An 18,787-nucleotide genomic window follows, 5' to 3' on the forward strand; every position below is an offset into this window, starting at 1 on the left:
CTCTACAGAATATTAATCTGCTTTAGTTGATATTTGGCCCTGAAAACACTTGAGTGGACAGGCAGTTCCTCGCTTTACACAACAGAGACATGAATTTTTCATTGGAAAAGATCTCATAGACTATCTGTCCAATTCTTTCGCTGATGGAGAAAGATAGTTCTAAAAATGATGGGACAAAAATAGAAACTTTAGAACTTGAATCACATTTTGTACTTACTAGGAGAGCTTGCTCTCAGAGAGAGTCTATGAAAAATGCTGCAGGAAGTGAAAATTTAGCTTGTGAACAATTAGCAGCCATTAAATTCAAGATGCAGAAAGGGGCCAAACTTCAAGCTGACAAATTGGACCTTAGCTTTGGAAGTGATTTGGCTGTTACAAAATAATAGTTAACATTTACTGAGTCTTACTGTGCATCAAACACTGTGCTCAGCATTTTGCATACTTTGTCTCATGTAATCCTGCAGCAAACCTATGGGGTATATTTTGTTAATATCCCTGTTATACAAATGAAGAAACAGGGGTTTGGAGAGGTTAAATAAGGATGCATTACTTTTAAAAGCAGAACCCCCTCCAAAAAAATAGCTCATTGAACCTCATTAATACTGTTTATATCATTTTAGATTCTATGTTTGCCAGGTTGGTTGGGGTGGAGTGGGGATTCCACTTAGGCAGGTAATTCCAAATGTCTAAAATTCTCTTAGTTTCTCAGGTAAAAGGAAAAAAAAAAAAAAGAAGTAGGATAGAAAGTTAAGTAGTATGGTAAAAATCTAACCTTTCTTGAACTCAGAGTGGGAGGGATGGGCTACTCATGTTGATTGATTGGTTGATGACCTTTCCAGAAGGGCTGACCCACCCCGGAAGGCTATTGTAGAGTTTCAGTTCTCTGTCACTTGTTCATTCTTTATTTCAAAGCCCTCCCACCAGGTGTCAGGGTAGCCCTCCCTTCTTCCTTTTTTTTCTTTCCTTTCTCCCAAAGCCACCTCCTAGCCTCTCCCAGGCCCAGGCTTCCCTGCCTCTTGGTCCTTCCAATCTACAACCCTATGGAACCTTCTTGAACTTCTCAGAAGAGAGAAGCTGGTTTCCAACAGCTTCCATCTGTTTAAGTGAGAAATTCCTTCTCAGATGCCAACCCTTGTCCCACGACTCCCTTTTGTCTTGTAGAATGCGGTGTGTCTCAGGGGATGTCTACTCCTCTGATGACTGTCCTTCAGTCTCAGGTACCACAAGAGGCTGAGCTCTTGCTCTGAGGGGGTTGATGGGGAAGCAGGCTTCAGGGACAAGGAGCGATGGGTTCTTTCTGGTGCTCCTATGGGCACTGTGTGGATCTGAGGATAGCCAGGCACTGGGTGAGATCTTGGCTTGAGGATAACCTCCGACATTCCAGGCCCGGTGGCCTCTGGTGTCCCCACCTAGATTGTGGCAGCTTCCTCTGGGGTAGGGGAGGAGACTCCAGGGAAAAACAGTTGCAGAGTGGTTGTACAGTAGGGTGGGGGCTGTGTGGAAAGGGGCCTTGGTTCCAGCCGCCTGAGCCAAAGCTTGTGCAGCCCAGCCAAGGCCACTGGGACATTAGATTGTGGGTTGGCACTGGCTGGGGCACTGGGAGACCCACAAGAGGTGTCATGCAGGCTGCCTTCCTCAGGGAGCTCACAGTCTCCTTAGAAAGGAAAGACATACATGTGTGGGCTTGCTCACGCACACCATATTCACACACACGAAGCATAAATGACGTGAAGACACCCAAGCACAGTGTAGAACTAGCTGACCCAAGTGCCGCAGTAACTTGACTCTCTTGCAGTGGACTGATGCTGGGCCTGCCAGACCTTACAACTTGGTAGGTCTAACAAGACCCAGCTCACAGTGGGCAGTTCTGGCTGCACGGTCACTTGGTGCTCCATGGAAATTTGTTTTTGTTGGTTGATGCATAGTTCTCTGCTGCAGATGACATGACCTTGATGGAGAACCTCAGGGGTCTCATTGTGAATCTTCCACAGGGGCTTGCCACCAACCCCACAAGGCAATTTTTCTCATCATTGAAATCGTCAGCACCATGATGTCAGCTGGGTTACATGGCTCAGGGGGCAGAGCTGTTTGCATCTCAGGTACCAAAGGGCCACTTGGAGACATTGGAATGGGGCAGCCTGAGTGGGAGCATCCCCTTCCTTCACAGGTGCAGCTCTACAAAGTAAATGTGTTACGTTCTTAGAAAGAAGGGACAGAAACAGAGAAAGAAATGAAGTTACTCTTTGCGGGGTTATCTTGTTGGATCCTCTTATGTACATATCTCTCAACTAACTATGAGTTCCTTTAGGGTGTCAACATAAGAAATGTCCAAATCTGTAGAAAATTTTTATGAGTTTATTTGAGCCAAACTGACGATTATTGCCAGGAAGCAAAATCTCAGTGGATTAAGAAAATGCTCCGGAGAAAGGTAGTTTTGCAGCTTATTTTATAGGTTAGAATCAAAGGAGGAGATGTAAGGAAGGTTACATGAAATCCATTGGTTGTAGATTAAGGGGGTGGGAGAAAGCAAAGTGGGGGATCTCTGGGATAAAAAGTAAAAGGGAGAGACATGCACTTCTTTTATATTGGTGGATACAGGATAGTTAATAATTAACATTTACAGCACTCATAGAAATGATATGAGGGAAACAAAATAACAATGAGGGGTTCTATGGTCTCCAGCTTTGGTGCAGTGGGTGTGCCCTGAGGGGTCTGGAAAAGGGGATTACTCTGACATTTCAAAGGTATGTTCTCTTAGACACAAAAACACAATAGACAAGCTCATGTAAGGTAAAGATTGAGCTTTGTCAAGGAAGCTACAGGCCTAGAATTTGACTATCCGCCATGACCTGCTTTTAGTTAGGAATTTTTATGTTCAAACCATCCTATGTGGATTACTTTCCGTCTTTGAGTTTGTAAGGCCCACCATGCAGGCCTCCCCTGAACTTGTCAGGTTTAGTACGTGGCCCCTTTTTTGTACACAAGGTACATCCCAGCTTCTCTGCCTAAATAGCTATGTGATCCTGGGCAAGCCACCTACTGTCTCAGCCTTGGTGTCCCCTCTGAAAACAGGATAATGCTGGAGCCCACGGCCCAGTGGTGCTGTGATTATCAAGAGAGAGAAAGCACACAAGCCCCTGGCACAGTGTCTGCACATAGTCAGCACTTCTGAAAGGCTGGCTGTCATTCTCGTCCCCTGTGACCCTCTGACAAAAGATTCCCCGCCCCAGCCCCAGCACTCAGTAAATCTGCACTAATGTGTTAGTGGGTGTCGATGAGTTCATGTAACCCTTGGGTTACATGTGGTTAACATGTGTGCATTTTAATAGGCTCTTTTACAGTGACTCTAATGATGTGTGGATTGTCTGGAGGCTCTGGGGGTTGTTCTCTCAAGTTGTGAACTCACTGCTACTCTGTTCTGCATTCTCCTGGGAGTCCCTAGCCTACCTCCTCTGCAAGCCCAGCGTCTGCCCACAGCCACCTCCCCACAGGTGCTTAAAGCCCAAGACCGCAGGGTGTATGTACGCGGTTTTTGTGGTGGGTGCACATGTGTATGTGTACTGTTTGTATATATGTGTCGTTTACGTGTTGTATGTATGTGTGTGTCCTATAGTTAAGTCCCCAGAAGCCAGAAAAAGCCACAGACTGATCCTTCCTGGGTGCTATCTCCTCACCTACCTCCATGGGCTCTGAGCTCTCTCCTGCTCCCCCAAATTCGACTGTGGGCAGCACCTGTGCCCTGATCTTTGTATCTGGGCATCTTATCCAGGGCTTTGGCTAAACAGGTGCTCAATACAATAGTACTTTGTTGATTGAATGGAAAAACACCTTGCGTTTTTCTGGGCAGTGCTGCATTGCCCTCTAGTGGATTTTCTCTGAACTTCTCAAGGTTTGAGGTTACGCCAGTCCTTGCGCCTACAAGTTCAAGTCTGTCCTGGGAATCCAGCCAGGTTTGGCCTCTGTTGCTGTTGCTTATTCCTCTGCCTTGCAGAGAGCGCAGGTCAGTAGGAGCCGAAGCTGCGTGGGGGTGAAGCTGGGGTCAGTCTGGGGAGAGGATTGAGGTCGGGAGACCAGATCCCTCTCTTTTCTTCTCAGACAGAAATGACTCAACAGATGGTTCGATTCTGTTAATGAAAACAAGGGTACCTAAAACAAGATCACACACAAAGGTCAAAATTCTCATACCAGGCAAATGCTTACATACCCACATCTAATCCATCAGCAAGTCTTGGATCCAGCAAGTTCTGGGTTCAAAACACATCTCAAATCCATCCTTACTACCCGTTGCTTAAGCCACCATCATCCTCCATTTGAATGCTCTCACTAGCCTCCCAGTCCACCTTCTGTGTTCTACTGTTACTCTCCTACAATCCAGAATCCACACCGTAGTAGAATGTTCTTTTAAAATAATAAATCAGATCACAGTGCTTCACCCCTGTTTAAGAATGCTTTATTTGCCGCCACTCCCCCCCCCCCATTTCACTTGAAATAAAATCCGAACTCCTTCCTGTGTCCTATAAGACCCTGTGTGTGGAATGAAGGAATGATGCCACTCCAGAGGGTGGAACCAGGACCAACTGATAGGAGTTGCAGAGCATGAAATTTCCCTCCGAAGGAAGAGAGACTTTTCTAATAATCGAAGCTATCCAGGCTGTCTGCTCAATGCGGGGTAAGGTCCTGCCATGGAGACTGAGCTGCTGCTGAGAGGTTGGGTGGAGACTGGAGGAGGTGATCTCCCGCTGCCTTCCTATTCCAGAATTCTGCATCTGCAGAAACAGAAACGCAAGGAGGAAATTCCCACTTTATTGGCAGTGGCGAGATACACAGACAGAATCTGAACAAAGGCAGTAGCTCTTTAGAAAGTGTCACCCTGTGCTTCTTCTGGAGCACTTCTTCCAGGGAGAAGCTTAGTACCTGGTGGGCAGTCCTCTCCGTCGATACTTCAAGTGTTGGGCAGGCCAAGTCCGTCTGCCTCCCTGAAGCTTCCTCTTCCGTATCAGTTCTTCCACTCCTAAAAGCATGTGAATGTGTTGCTTGTGAGTGTGTTGCATGTTGGGGATAAAAAGATGACGGGTGCAGGCTCTACTGTCAGTAAGTGCATGGTTGAGGGGGAGCTGGACTGGCTAGCAGTTCCAGCGCTACAAGGATGCTTGGACTAGGGGTACATGTGATGGGCAGAGTGCACAGGAACTGGAGTGTGTGAGACCCCCAACCCTTGCTGGGTGTCAGCACCACCCAGGGAACCATGTGGTCACGGTGTCCGGAGATTTCCAGGCCCAAGCCCAAATTTTGGTGGTTTTGAAAGATCCTCAGGTGGTTTTAAGGTGGCTAAGGTTGTGGACTCCCCACTTATTTGGAAAGAGCGTTGTCTCTGAGACATCTGGAATTGAAACCCACTTCTGTCATCTGAGAGTGTGACTGTGGCATCTACCTCTCTAGTCCTGTGAATGAGCAGGAAGGAGGGAGGGAGATGAGGAGAGATTTGTTGAGCAGTGTACCTGGCCAGAGAACACCAGGGCAGAGCCAGGGTGTCTTTATGAATGGGCATAATCACACAGGCCCACCTGCACCCCAGGCCACGGGTACAGCCGTGGGTACCCATTTCTGGGACACCTGCTGCCAGGATTATTGACCAAGGAGCCCAGATGGTGCCTTTACATAAGGAACACAGCAAATCCTTACAAAACGTTATGAAAGGATTTTCACAGGCACCTTATGGGAGAGTATGAATACCCCCATTACAGAGAAGGAAATGGGTACACTGAGAGGTTAGGTAGTGTGTCTAAGGCACTTGAAGTTAGGTAATGGACTGGAATTGGAAAGTAGCCCTATCTCAGTCCAAAGCCTACGGCGTCTTGCTTACTCACCATCCAGCTTAACAAATAAAATATTACAGGTACAGTTGAAGCCTCTGTATTTCCCTCCTGACTCCCCATACCTCTCTCCCCTCCAACCACTGTCCTGAATTTGGTGTTTATTATTGTCATGCATGTTTATATACCTTACCGTATATGCAAGGATTCATAAACAGTGCATAGTATTCTATTTTGTAGACATCATCAGAGTAAAGAAATCCTCTTGCAGATTTCTTTTTTCTCTCAAAATTATTTTTGACACTTATCCATGTTGATATATATATATCTAATTTATGTATTATCATCACTTCTTATTTTTTATTGAAATATAATTGACATATAACATTGTATTGGTTTTAGGTATAAAACATAGTGCTTTGATATATGTCTATCTTGTGAAACGATCACCACAATAAGTTTACTTAATATCCAGTACCACACATAGTTACATTTTTTTCTCATGATCTACTTTCGGCAACTTCAAATATACAATACAGTATTGTTAGCTATAGTCATTATAGTGAACATTGCATCCTCAGAATTCATTTATCTTATAACTGGAAGTTTGTACCTTTTAATTCCCTTCATCCATTTCACCCACCTTCCCACCTGCTGCTTTTGGCAACCACCCATTTGTTCTCTGTATCTATGAGTTCAGTCTTTTTTTTAGATTCTGCATGTAAGTGAGATCATACAGTATTTGTCTTTTTCTGTCTGACTTATTTCACTTAGCATAATGCCCTCAATGTCCATCCATGTTGCTGCAATTAGAATGATTTCCTTCTTTTATGGAATATATATATATATATATCATTGTGAGATATATATACTCACAATGATATATATACTACATTTTCTTTATCCATTCATCTGTTGACAGACATGAATACAGAGGTGCAGATATGATTTTGAGATAGCGATTTAATTCCTTTGGATAAATACCCAGAAGTGGAATTGCTGGGTCATAAGGTAATTCTATTTTTAACCTTTTGAGGAACCTCCATACTGTTTTCCATAGTGACTGCACCCATCTACATTCCCACCAACAGTGCACAAGGGTTTCCTCTCCACATCCTCACCAACACTCACTATCTGTTGTCTTTTTTATCATAGCCATTCTAACAGGTGTGAGGTGATATCTCATTGTGGTTTCGGTTTGCATTTCCCCAATAATTAGTGATGTTGAGCCCCTTTTCATGTACCTGTTGGCCATATGTATAGCTTCTTTGGAAAAAAGCCTATTTAAATCCGCTGCCCATTTTTCTAAATTGGTTGGTTTGTTGTTACCATCATTTTTTTTTAAGATTTTTATTGGGAAATTGGGGGGATGGGAACAGCGCTGGGGAGTTGGGGGAAGGGGAACAGATAAGTTGCTGTCATTTTGTTCTTCAGTTTAGTTGTGGAGGACGTTGCTTCACTGGCCCAAGTTGGCACCATCATTGCCCTCTTCCTGGGCGAGGCAGATCAGTCGCCGGCTTCTGGACGGCCACTCACTGCGGCTGCTGGCCGCTCATGCTGGCTGCTGGCTACATACGGTAGCCCATGGCAACCCACTGCAGCAGGGGCTGCAGCCCACGCCGTCGTCGGCGACTCACAGCAGCCCAGCTCCAGACTGAGCTGTTGTTCAGCATCTTAGCTGTGGAGGGCATCACTGGCCCTCATATGTGGGATCCGAACCGGGGCCCTCTGGCGTCCCAAGCCAGTTCTTAACCATTGCGTCACTCGGCCGGCCCGTTACCATCATTTTTTAAATCCATAACTCTGTTGATGGACCTTTAGGCTACTACCAGTTTTTTTACTATCGATACTATAGACAATACTGCTACAAACATTTTTGTTCAGGTATCCTTTTGCACACACCTGAGAGTCTCACAAGGATGTACACGCAGGAGTGGAATTACTGGGCTGAGGGCATCGTGCTCTTCAAATTCATTGTACAGTGTCCCCTCATGCCAACAGGGTGCCAGAGTTTCTGTTGCTTTATGTCCTTGCCTACACTAGGTATTGCCAGATGTCACATGTATAAGCCTACCTTCTTATTCTGTGTTTAATATCCTTTTGTGGTAAGAAAGAAAACCCAACAACAACAATGGAAGAATAGTCACACAGGGAATGCATTTAGACTATTTTCTTGGCTATGAAGTCCTCAGCAAAGTCTGGATGGAGGTCGCTAAGGCAAGCTGTGCCGTTATGAATTCAGAACATCCTGCAATGAAACATGGAGACAATGAAGCACACTAGGAATTTGGACTGGCTTGTTGGCTATCTCCACCAGCAATCTGTTTCAAGGCATCATCCTCTTGTCTTGACCTTTTGTTCGAGGGAATAAATAAGGAGCCCAAACTTCTGGGTTTGCCTGAGGTGGTCCCAGCTCATGTCAGTTATCCCAGCGAAATTACTACTAGCACCTCCTTTGACTCTTCAAAGTGTTCAGGTTTGAAAGATAAATTATACAGTCATACAAAATATAAAAGTAGCACTTTAAGCCAATTTCCTATCCAGAGTATTCAGATTTCTGCATATTCTGCGGTGGTCTATGTGGATATGATTGAAAGCCGAAGAGGAAACCAGAGAGGAAGATCTGCAATTGTTGCTGCCAAAACAAGATTGAAGATGGAAGTCGAAGCCCTCAGAACCTTTCGGGAGGGAGCTGACCACAACCCAGAAGCCCTTTCCCTGAGAAGGTCTCGCATTCTTACTGTGGAGTCCTGACCGTGCTTCTTGGTCATTGCCCATGGGACAGCTCCAGGGAAAGGTGGTGCCGGGAAGCCTGGTGGGGGTTCCCCCTCCCAGTCTCCTCAAGATCAGAATCCGTTCCAGGCCACCAGACAGTGCTCCCTGCCAGCCCTTTCATGAAAACAGTTCCTGGATGTACTTCGTGAGTTGTGGCCAAGCTCTTGTGACACCTCCTAGAATAACAAAGGGATCCTTTGTGGGCAGCCGGCTCCAGTTAACAGCTTGTGGATGGCTGGACTCCCTCTGGCACTTTCTTTTCTAGACAGCCCCCCTCCCCACTCCCATCTATTCAGTTCAAGACAATCTGGGATCCTAGATAGATAATTGGGCCATTTGATCAACCTGAAGAGGTAGGTCAGGGCAGCCTTCCAACATGAAAACTTCCGGAGGAAATGACAGGACACAATGGGAGATCTGTGGTGGGAGGCAGCCCAGTGGTTCCCTTCCAGCATTGGGCCACTTCCCAAGTGAAGGCCTCCGGCTCAGCAGCGGGCTCGCGCAATAAAGGCTTATCCTTAGAAGTAAGTCACAAAGGATTTCCAGCTGAGCAGCCTCAGCAGCCTAGCCTTGTACTTTAAAGTATAGATCCATTGAGGATCACTCCTACCAGTGGCATTTCAAGACTCCTCTGGGGGTAACCACCTCCACAAAGTCTTTGTTGAGCTGCCGCCCACCCTGGCCCAGATGATAGTGACACTCCGCTTTTGTGCTTCCTCTATTATTCATTGTGTGTGTGTATACATGCACATACACATGCCCGTCACAGCACAATTACTCTCTCAAGGACGGTGACAGTATCTTCCTTATTTCATGCACTAGGAGCTCAATAAAAGTTTGTTATAATAAATGAAGAAAAGAATCCATCCTTCGCCTAGAGAGGGTTAGTCCCAGGAGCAGACTGGATAGAAAGGCCCAGATGATATTGTCAAGACTCTTTTTAACTTCTGCATTTCTTCTCTGTCCCATTTTTTGTTATGCAGACAGACTTGTCTCCATTTTGGGGGCGGATGGTCACCAGCAAGCCCTAAGTCACAGCATTTCAGCTCTGGGAACTGAAGGCAGCTGCGTGGTCTCCCCCTAGGCCCTCAATCACCACTGGGGTCCACTCACTGGAGAGTCCACTAGAATCATATGATTGGAGTCAGGGATTGAGGTGATCCTCAAGAGACAAAAATAACAGACATCCAGAGCAGTAGCATTGAAGCTTGAGGAATTCCCAGGAAGACAGATTCAGAACTGGAGACCAGGGCTGCTCCTGTAAAAGGGACGACTGGCATCTCTAAAAACCACTTACTAAATGTCAGACACCTTGCAGTTCTGAGAGGTGGGGGGAGGTCACCAGTCAGCAAACCGGACACATTCTCTGTCCTCACGTGGTTCGCCATCTATTGGATGCCCACTGTCCACTGAATGACCCCCACTGAGCCTCATCTCCCAGCAGGCTTTGGTTCCAGGATGACTTGGGTGGGAGGCCATCATACCAACAGCCAATAGTCTTGGAACTGGCCTTGATGGGTATGACCCCATTTCATCCTGGCAACAGGGCTATTGTGTAGATTTTAGGATTTAGGGTCAGAAAAGATGAACAGCCAGATTTGGGGTGGACTGGGACAGGACTGGGACTTGCCATGGCTGTGTGTGGACCCTCTCTCAAGGGCGCTGCTGCTCTGGCTCACCACCAGCTACCTTCAGTCCCTGTGCCTTCTCAAGAGAGTCCAGCCTCCAGGAGAAGGCTCTGGCCGGCCTGACCTGGGCTAATGCCTACCCCTGTGATCGAGATCAGGCTCTAAGATTGGTAACCCGGCATGTGGAGCTGAGGACAAGTGGGTCACCCAAGAGAAGGATGAAAAGGAGGGAAGTATATTGAGGGTGACTAAAACGGCAGCCATGTCCTACCCAGGCACTGTTTCATCTCCATTTTCCAGGTGAGGAAACTGAGGCTTAGAGAGGTTATATGGCTTGCTCAAGGTCACACTGATGGTGCCTAACAGGACTTAAACCCATCCTGCTTGATGCAGAGACCACACTCTTCATCTCTATACCAGGGTTGGGTGACTGGTGGGAGCACTTCACTCAATCACAAATGGTAATTTAACAGAATAACATAGTGTTCAGGAGCAAGTTAGAAGGTAATTGCAATCAAACAGGCAGGATAAGAAGGACTAACATATACCAAGGTAGTAGCTAAGGTGAATAGAAGGACATGAATCACTAGAGAGCATGAAAAGAAATGTTAAGTAGCTAAAATCTGTAATGAGTGATAACCAATAGGGTGTATGAAGGAAGGAGAGGAGTCAACACAGACACTCAGGTTTCTGGTGTGGGCACCTGGTGGATGGAACTATCCTTCACTGAGATACAGAACTGGGAAGGAGGGAGTGCTGGGGTTCGGGGTAGAAGGGAGATGGCCGTAATTTTGGACATCATGGATTTGGGGTGCCTGAAGGATGCCCAAATGGAGATAGCCAGGAGCCAGTCGATAGATGGAATCTCAGGCAGGGGAAAGAGCCCTGGGCATAGCTGGTGTCCCCCCCCCCCAAGTGCACCGTGTCCTGACAAAGTCCAGAGAAGCGAGCCTGGGGATCACAGCAGTTCGGGGCAGTTCAGGACACTTTCTGGGGTTCTGCAATTTTGTGAGAAAATAGCGGGGAGGATGTCTCATTAATTACTGTGCAGTAATGCGATTCTTTCCTCTTCTTCCTGCTCTGCCCCTTCTCCCCACCTTGCCTTACCCAGGTAAGTCAGTCTTAACATTTCAGCAACCATGGCATTTCCTGAGCATAGCCTTGCCTGGCCTCCAGAACCTGCTTTATAACATCACACGTTTCTTCTGCATAGGATTTTAATAAAAATTAAATTGTAATAATTTAATCTCATCAGTAATGCTTTTCCTTACTAGACCAGAAGCTCCCTGAAGGCAGGGACCATGCCTGACTTGGTCATTGTTGTATCCCTGTGGGAGGTGGAGAGCCCCTCCCTTCCTGGCCCTTTTCCTTGTCGTCCCCCACACCCCACTTCCAATGCTGAGTTACTCAGCCAGTTTCCAAGGCACAGATAGGGACAGGGTCACGGTATATCACAACTCACTCACATTCCTGTAACCCTTCTGCATCCTTCGCCTGTGCCACTGGGTCGATAAGACAACCTGGGCTCTCCTGGGGCATCTTCTCTTCTCCTGATACTTCTCTTTCCCCACGAGTATCAGGGCACTTGGAGGGGCCCCTCATTTGGGCTAGTAGCTCCTGGGAAGCACCGGTCTGGGCTGTAAGTTAGAAGGAGGTGCTCCACCTGCTGACAGAGAGGCCTGCCATGGGGAAACCATGCACTCCCCCAGCTAATAATCAAGTGGCACTTTGGTGTCTCATTTATTTTTATCCTCACAGCCTTGAGAACTTCATGGGAAATGACTGGAGGGCAGATTTGGCCATTCCTGTGTCCTCTGGTCAAATTCCATTAACTAGGCCCTTCACCTCATTTAATTCTTGTTCAATGAATGAAAGAAAGAAGGAAGGAGAAAATGCACAAACCAGAGCTGACTTCTACCCTATCTATGGTCATGACCACTGATGAAGGTTTGTCTCTGGGAGGATTTGTCTTAGAGCGTTCGAAAGGGATGCAAACCTTGGGCTTTGCTCCAAGCACTGTGTGCCAGACTATGGTGATCTTATGACAGTTCCTGGGCTTTATCCTGATACATTTTGGAAAGGCCCCTGTCAATCTACCAGCCAGTAATGGTACCAATGTCCATAACTGAGCCAGAGTTGGAAGGTCTGAAGGGCCTGTTAGGTATTCAACATATTCTTGGCCCATGTGTAGCCTTCAAATCTAATACAAAGTCTCTCAAACAGCCTGCATGCTGTATTCACAGCAACTCAGCAAGCTGGGTGTCACATCTTCTCCTTATTCTGCAAAAGAGGACACTACAGCCCAAAGAAATTCTGTAATTTAGCAGAGCACCCAGCACTAGTAATAATAATTAACATTAACTAATAACAGTAAATGGCAATACCATTTATTGCAGACCTACTGTGTGCTGTGTACTCCATTAAGACTTTTATGTATTTCTCTCATTTAATCCTCACAACTGTCCCTTAAGGTTGGCATGGTTATTTTTACAAATGAGGGAAAGGAGAATCAGATGAAATGACTTGCTCAAGGTTACAAAGCTAATGAGAGGATTCCACACGAGGTCTGACGGACTCAGCAGCCCTTCTTTCTTTCGCTGTGGTACCTCCTTACACCTGGGAGCAGGAATCTGTGAGAAGCAGTAGGGACCCACACAGGCCTGACAAAATGCGTTCTGAGGAGGAAAAGGCAGTTAGGTCTGACCCCAGAGTGGCAACTTCAGAAATCAGGGAGAAGAAAATGCTTCTCTTATACTGTGCCTGCTAAAACGCTGGGACAGATCAGGTGCCATTTCTGGCTGTGCTGGGAAAGGAGCCCAGGATGAAATTGGCCAGAGCCAGTACCTGGGCAGATGCTGGGAGCGGGGACAAGTGGGGAGAAGGGGCCTGGCATTCAGGCAAGCCTTACCTACCTAGGCACGTCCAAAGGACTCTCACTGCCCAGAGGCCCGCAGCAGGGCCTGGCAAAGGCCTCCAGCTCTGCAGAGGAAAGGAGAACATGTCCCACTGATCCTGATGGTCCTCAGTGGGGCTCCCTAGAGGTCCTTCCACATCCGGTGAGGGGGGAAAGGGAGGAAGGGATTCTAGACTAAAAGGCATTGTTTTAAAAAGCAAATGTGACTGATTTAGTCCTCTGCTTGAAACCTTAAAACCCAATGAGGCTTCCAATCCCCCTTGGGCTGAACTCCAAACTCATTAACTCAGGCTGGTGTAGGCCTCTGCAATGGTGCCACTGCTGACCTTAACCAGTGACTCCTGAATAGTCCTTCCAACCCAACACAGACTTTATGATCCAGTGGTTCTTCTTGCCTCCCCGCAACTTTAGACCCATCTGAGGAGCTTTTAAAACCCATCAGTGCCCAGGCCCTGTCCCAGACCAGGATCTCTAGGGGGTGGGTATCCTTCGTTTTTTAAAACTCCTCAGGTGATTCCAATGCGTGTCTAGGGCCAAGAACCCCTGCCGCTCAGCCCTTTCCCTGTGTCATCTCTCCTGGCCAACTCCTCTTGATCTCCAGGCCTCAGCCTGGTCTCAGCTCAGAGTCTGCCTCCTTAGAAAACCTTCCATGACCCCTGTTCTGGAGTTCTCCTTGGCAGAATTGGTTGCTGCCCAGCTATGCCTGTGCCCCTCAGCACACAGTAAGTGTTCAATAAATGGACTGAAATGTTAAGTATTAAGTTAAAGCCTGTCTCTTTAAAATTTCTCTTAATCTTTGATATTCCTTCCTTCCTAATTAAACATGAATGCCCCAGTCTTTTCCATTTTTTATCCTTCCCCAAATGTCTATGGGCATTGGTCTTTAATTAGCTCTTTCGATCCCTCTGGGTCCTTGCTGTCCTCCTGAGTCGGGAGCTGACTCTCTCTGTTCCTGCAAACATTAGTGTTTCCCCAAATAGCCCCTAGAAAAGGAAGCACGGCTTCTCCACCAAAAAAGACAGTTTGCAAACAAGAGCTCTGCACAGGCAGGCTCAAAGGCAAGCGAAGCGTCCCCCTTTCTGGGAGATGTTTAAAGCACCTCCACTTAAGATCACAGAGGTGTTTAGTCAATACTCATCCATTTTCTCCTCCACCCATCCTCAAGGGAAGCCAGAACTGACTGCAGAATAACTTCAAGACAGTAGAGGGGATGATCCAGGTAAGATCGAAAGAAGATGAAGGGGAGAAGAGGCCAACAGGGTGTTAATTGTCTTTGGAACAGCTAAGAGCCTCATCCTAGCCCAAACAACCAGAGGCAATTTCTAAAAGCAACTGTGGAGGAAGAGGCCCTGCACCTTTCTCACCTCCTTTGAATAGGTGGCTCGGAAGTTGGGGAAGGAGCCAGGAATCCACAGGGCATCTTTCTTCCGACAACTGCCCAGGGCCAGGAGGGAAGCCAGGCCGCCCACCTCCTGGGGCTTGGGAATGTGCCCAAGAAGAAGGAAGCTGCAGCCCCTCACTACCCATCATGGAAAGGAGGTGCTGACGCAAGTGCCCAGGCCCCGGCGGGAATCCAGGGGAGACGGATGGCGGCTGCCAGCACGCTGGGTGTGGACAACTAGCCTTTGTTGGATTTCTGGCTCCATTGACTTTTCTTCTCTGAGCTCAGTTTCCTCACTTAAAAATCAGGGTTTTGTTGGACTAAGTGTCAAAGGTCCCTTCTAGCTTTGCCTTCTGGGGCTGGTGAAAAAACGGAGGGAGCAGAGAGATTGAAAAGTACAGGAGTGGTTGTGACTCCAGAGAAACACAGGAACTGAGCTCCCTGTCTGGAAGGATCTGGCATGTCTGCAAGGTGATAGACTGGAGACCCGGCCCATAAAGGAGAGGTGGGAAGACTTCCCTACATCTTGGATGACATCAGAGGAGGACACTGAGGCCCAAGGAGCTTTAAAAGAGTCACACAAGGTCACACAGGTAGCAAGCAAGGGAACTTTGTCCACTATAGGGATGACAAGTCAGTGAAATTTCACATGCAAACTCTGATAGATTGACAAGGGCTGTCCATAACCAACTCTGAGAGGAAGCAGCTGTATAAGAGCTGGAAGAGATCATGTAGACAGAGGAAACAGCCAGTGCAAAGGCCCTGAGGTGGTGCCTCCAAGGGACAGAGACAGATCAGAGTTGAGGCTGCTTAGATGGCTAGGAGGGGTCACTGGAGGAGATGGCAGTGGTGAGCTCAGCTGTCTGCTCAATGAGCCCATTGGGATGTACGACAATTCTCCCAAACAGCCGATCCAAAATGATACTCTGTCCTTAGTCCCAAATTGCTCCTCCTCAAGTCTTTCTTTTGCTTCCTGTAAATGACCACACACCCCATTGCTCAGACCATCATACTGTGTCCCCAGCCTTGTTACCATCAACTCTGGCCTGTGGCCTCCTTGCTTTCACCCTGGTCCTCGACTAAAACCCAAAAAGCTCTCATCAAACCAATCCCACCATCACTTACTGCCCCAAAGCTCTCTTTCCCCACTTTTGTCTTTCTTGCAGCTCTCTCCAACCCACAAACCCAGGGATACATATTTATGATCTTCTTAAAAGAGAATCTGGAGTTGGTCACAGCCACAGGGGCACTGAGCTCCAATTCAATTCACACACATTCCTCTAGATGTCCCCAAACTGACAGTGTTTCCAGCATAGTTCTGAGGACAGGGTATTAATTATCATAGGGACCATTCATCAGGTATCTGCCGTGCTCCTGGCCCTGTAGCCAGAGCATCACAATAACCCTACAAGGAAGTTATGATTATCATCCCACCTTCATTTCTGTGGATACTTGGACTCAGAAAGGTTCAGCTTCTTATCATAAGTTCCCCAGCTGGTAAATGGCTGAGCCAGGATTTGGACTTAGGTCTTTCTGATGCCAAAGCCCAAGCTCTTGCTTCTACATTAAACTTCCTCCAAAACTCAAATGGGCGAAGGATGACAGGCTCAGAGAGAAGCACCCTGACCTCAGTGTGGACTTGTTTTCCTTCATTCCAAATCAAAGGTCAGAGCCTGCTCCTTGGGTTCCTCGGTATCTTCTTAGCCTGAAAAGGTGAGAAGGTTAGCACCTTCTGTCTCCCTATCCCTGAAGGGATGGAGGTGTTCCAGCTCTCCTTATCTGGCCTGACTTTCAGTTCCCGTCCCTCCACCAGCCCCCTCTCATGTCCCCTCTGTTGCCAGGCTGTTATTACCAGTACCCAGGTGCCCTCCAGCCGGTCGGTCTCTTGATCAGGAAGCATTCCCGTGGGAACCATGGTGCCAACATCCGGTGAGGACAGGCCCTCCGTTACCTGCTGGCCCTGCTGCCTCTGCTATCAGGCCCAAGAACAAAGGAGCTCGGTGCCTGCCTCTCGGCAGGCTGTGTTTGTCCAGGGCGAGGTCTAGCCTGGCACAGATGCTGAGCAAACAGGAGTGCCGGCTTCACAGATCCGCCTTACAACGAGCAGGACTTCAGCTAAAAGGTGTTGCTGCTGGGCCACCTGCTGAAATATTACCTGCCCAACTCCAACCAGCACCCCAGGACAGAGGGAACTGGAGGGCAAGCAGTCCTATCTCTGAGTCTCAGGCTTTCCAGCTCTATAGTGGGAGAGTTGTACAAGATGATCTGCAAGACTCCTCCTGTGGTCTAGGGCCTTGAATGATATTGCTGGACATCTCTAAGTCTTGAGAACAGATCTGGGTGGCAGACGTACCTGGGGTTAGGTGTGGAATCTGGGTCTCTGTCTCATGGAACCCCTACCTTTACCCCTGCCTCAGCCCCATGTACCCCACATGCCTCTGCTGACTAGGAAAACTGACCTCTCTCAGAGCAAGGTCCTTGAGCACTAGATCCATGACCTCATTTACTCCAATGGGGCTTCCAGGACTGGAACTAGGGTACTTCACTGTAAGATGATTAAATGTTACCATCTTACTTCTGAGGCCTCCTAGAACCAGGTTTCTCATTCTCTGCCTCCAGAAATCTTAGGGTAGCTGGGAAAGGCTCAGAGGGACCATGGAGGGCTGTTTTTCCAGTTACAACGGTGAAAGGCTGCATGGTGATAGTGATTCGCAGATTTTAGTGTGTATAAGAATCACATAGAATGCTTGTTTAAAATACAGAATGCTGGGCCCCGTATCCCAGAGATTCAGAGTCCCAAGATCTGAGATGGGGTGGGTGGCTCAGGATTCTGAGTTTTTAACAAGCACCTGGGTGATTCTCAGATTTCTGATGAAGTGAAATAAGTCTAAAAGCTATACAGTCCTGGGTTCAAATCCTACCCCTGCCACTTATTAGTAGCACTGTGACTTGGGGCAAGTCACTAAGCATTTCTAGTTGTCAGTTTTGTTTGTAAAATAAGGCTATAATAACATCTACCGCTTACTAAAAGAGACCTATTGTTTTAGAGTGTTTATTGCGCTTTGTAAATATTTATTGAGCAAACGGGGCAGAAAAGTCTATTTGTCCAAACCAGATACCTGGAGGTTCTCCTTGATGTCTCCATCTACCACAAATCTCTCGACCACTCAATCACAAATCCCATGAACTCTACTTCCTAAAACATCTTAGACTTGTCCACTTTTCTCCATCCTCATAGTCACCACCCTAGCTTAAGCCACCATCTTCCTCTACCTGACCATTATACAGCTTCTTCTCTCATCTCCTGATTTCTACCCTTGCCTCCTCCCACTCATCCTTCCCAAAGCAGCCTTGCTAATCAGACAGGGTGATGCCTCTGCTTCAAACCCTAGCTCTTAGGAAGGCCTAATGAGTCTGAAAACAATTCCTCTGGTTCCTCCACACCTACTTCTAAGTCTCCTTTCAACGCCTCCCAGCCTCTACACTCAAGATCTGAACTTCTTTCAGATTCCTTCAATGAATATCAGTTTCTCTTGCCCCTGGGACTTCACACAAAGTGTGTTTACTCTGCTTGAAACAGCTACCACTCCCACTCCCAAAATACACATCCTTCACCTACTACTCATCTTTCATATTTAAGCTTGAATGTCATTTCCTCAGGGCCAGACATAGCCGTCCTCCTCACATGTGCTCCACCAACTCTGTCCTTCCTTCATAATACCTGTTACACTCGGCTGTGATGACTTCATGCCTGCTTCCACTATTAAACTAGCTCCAAGAGAACACAAACCTGTCTTATCCACTGCTGTAGCACCAGAGTCTTTGACTCAAAGAATGATGAAATACACTGCTGAATGAATGAATGCATAAATAAATGAGAAAGAAGGCCCTGGTCGCAGGGTATGTCCCGGTGGGCGCCGCCCCTTGGTAGTACCTAAACTAAATTTAGGATCTGGACGTTCCTGGAACAGACAGCTACATGGAGGCGTCCTTGGGCATGTACGGGCCACAGGGGGGCGCGCCCGGCTCGTTGTAACTGGATGGCAGCTCCTCGGACTCAGGTTCGGTTACTAATAGCCAATGGGTGAGAAGAGGCGGGGTTCTCCTTCTGATGGACAGTATTGCTCCGCCCAATCTAATTCATCTTTTTCTTGGTCCCACCCACTCCAGGCCTCGGAGACCCTGAGGATGGGCCTGATAGAGGCGCGGCCAATTAAACTCTCGCAGAGTCCTCTCGGGGCTGAACCAGCGCTCCTGAAGGTCTGTGAGTGGGCGA

This window comes from Hipposideros armiger, unplaced genomic scaffold (assembly GCF_001890085.2).
Source record: "Hipposideros armiger isolate ML-2016 unplaced genomic scaffold, ASM189008v1 scaffold_14, whole genome shotgun sequence".
NCBI lineage: Eukaryota > Metazoa > Chordata > Mammalia > Chiroptera > Hipposideridae > Hipposideros > Hipposideros armiger.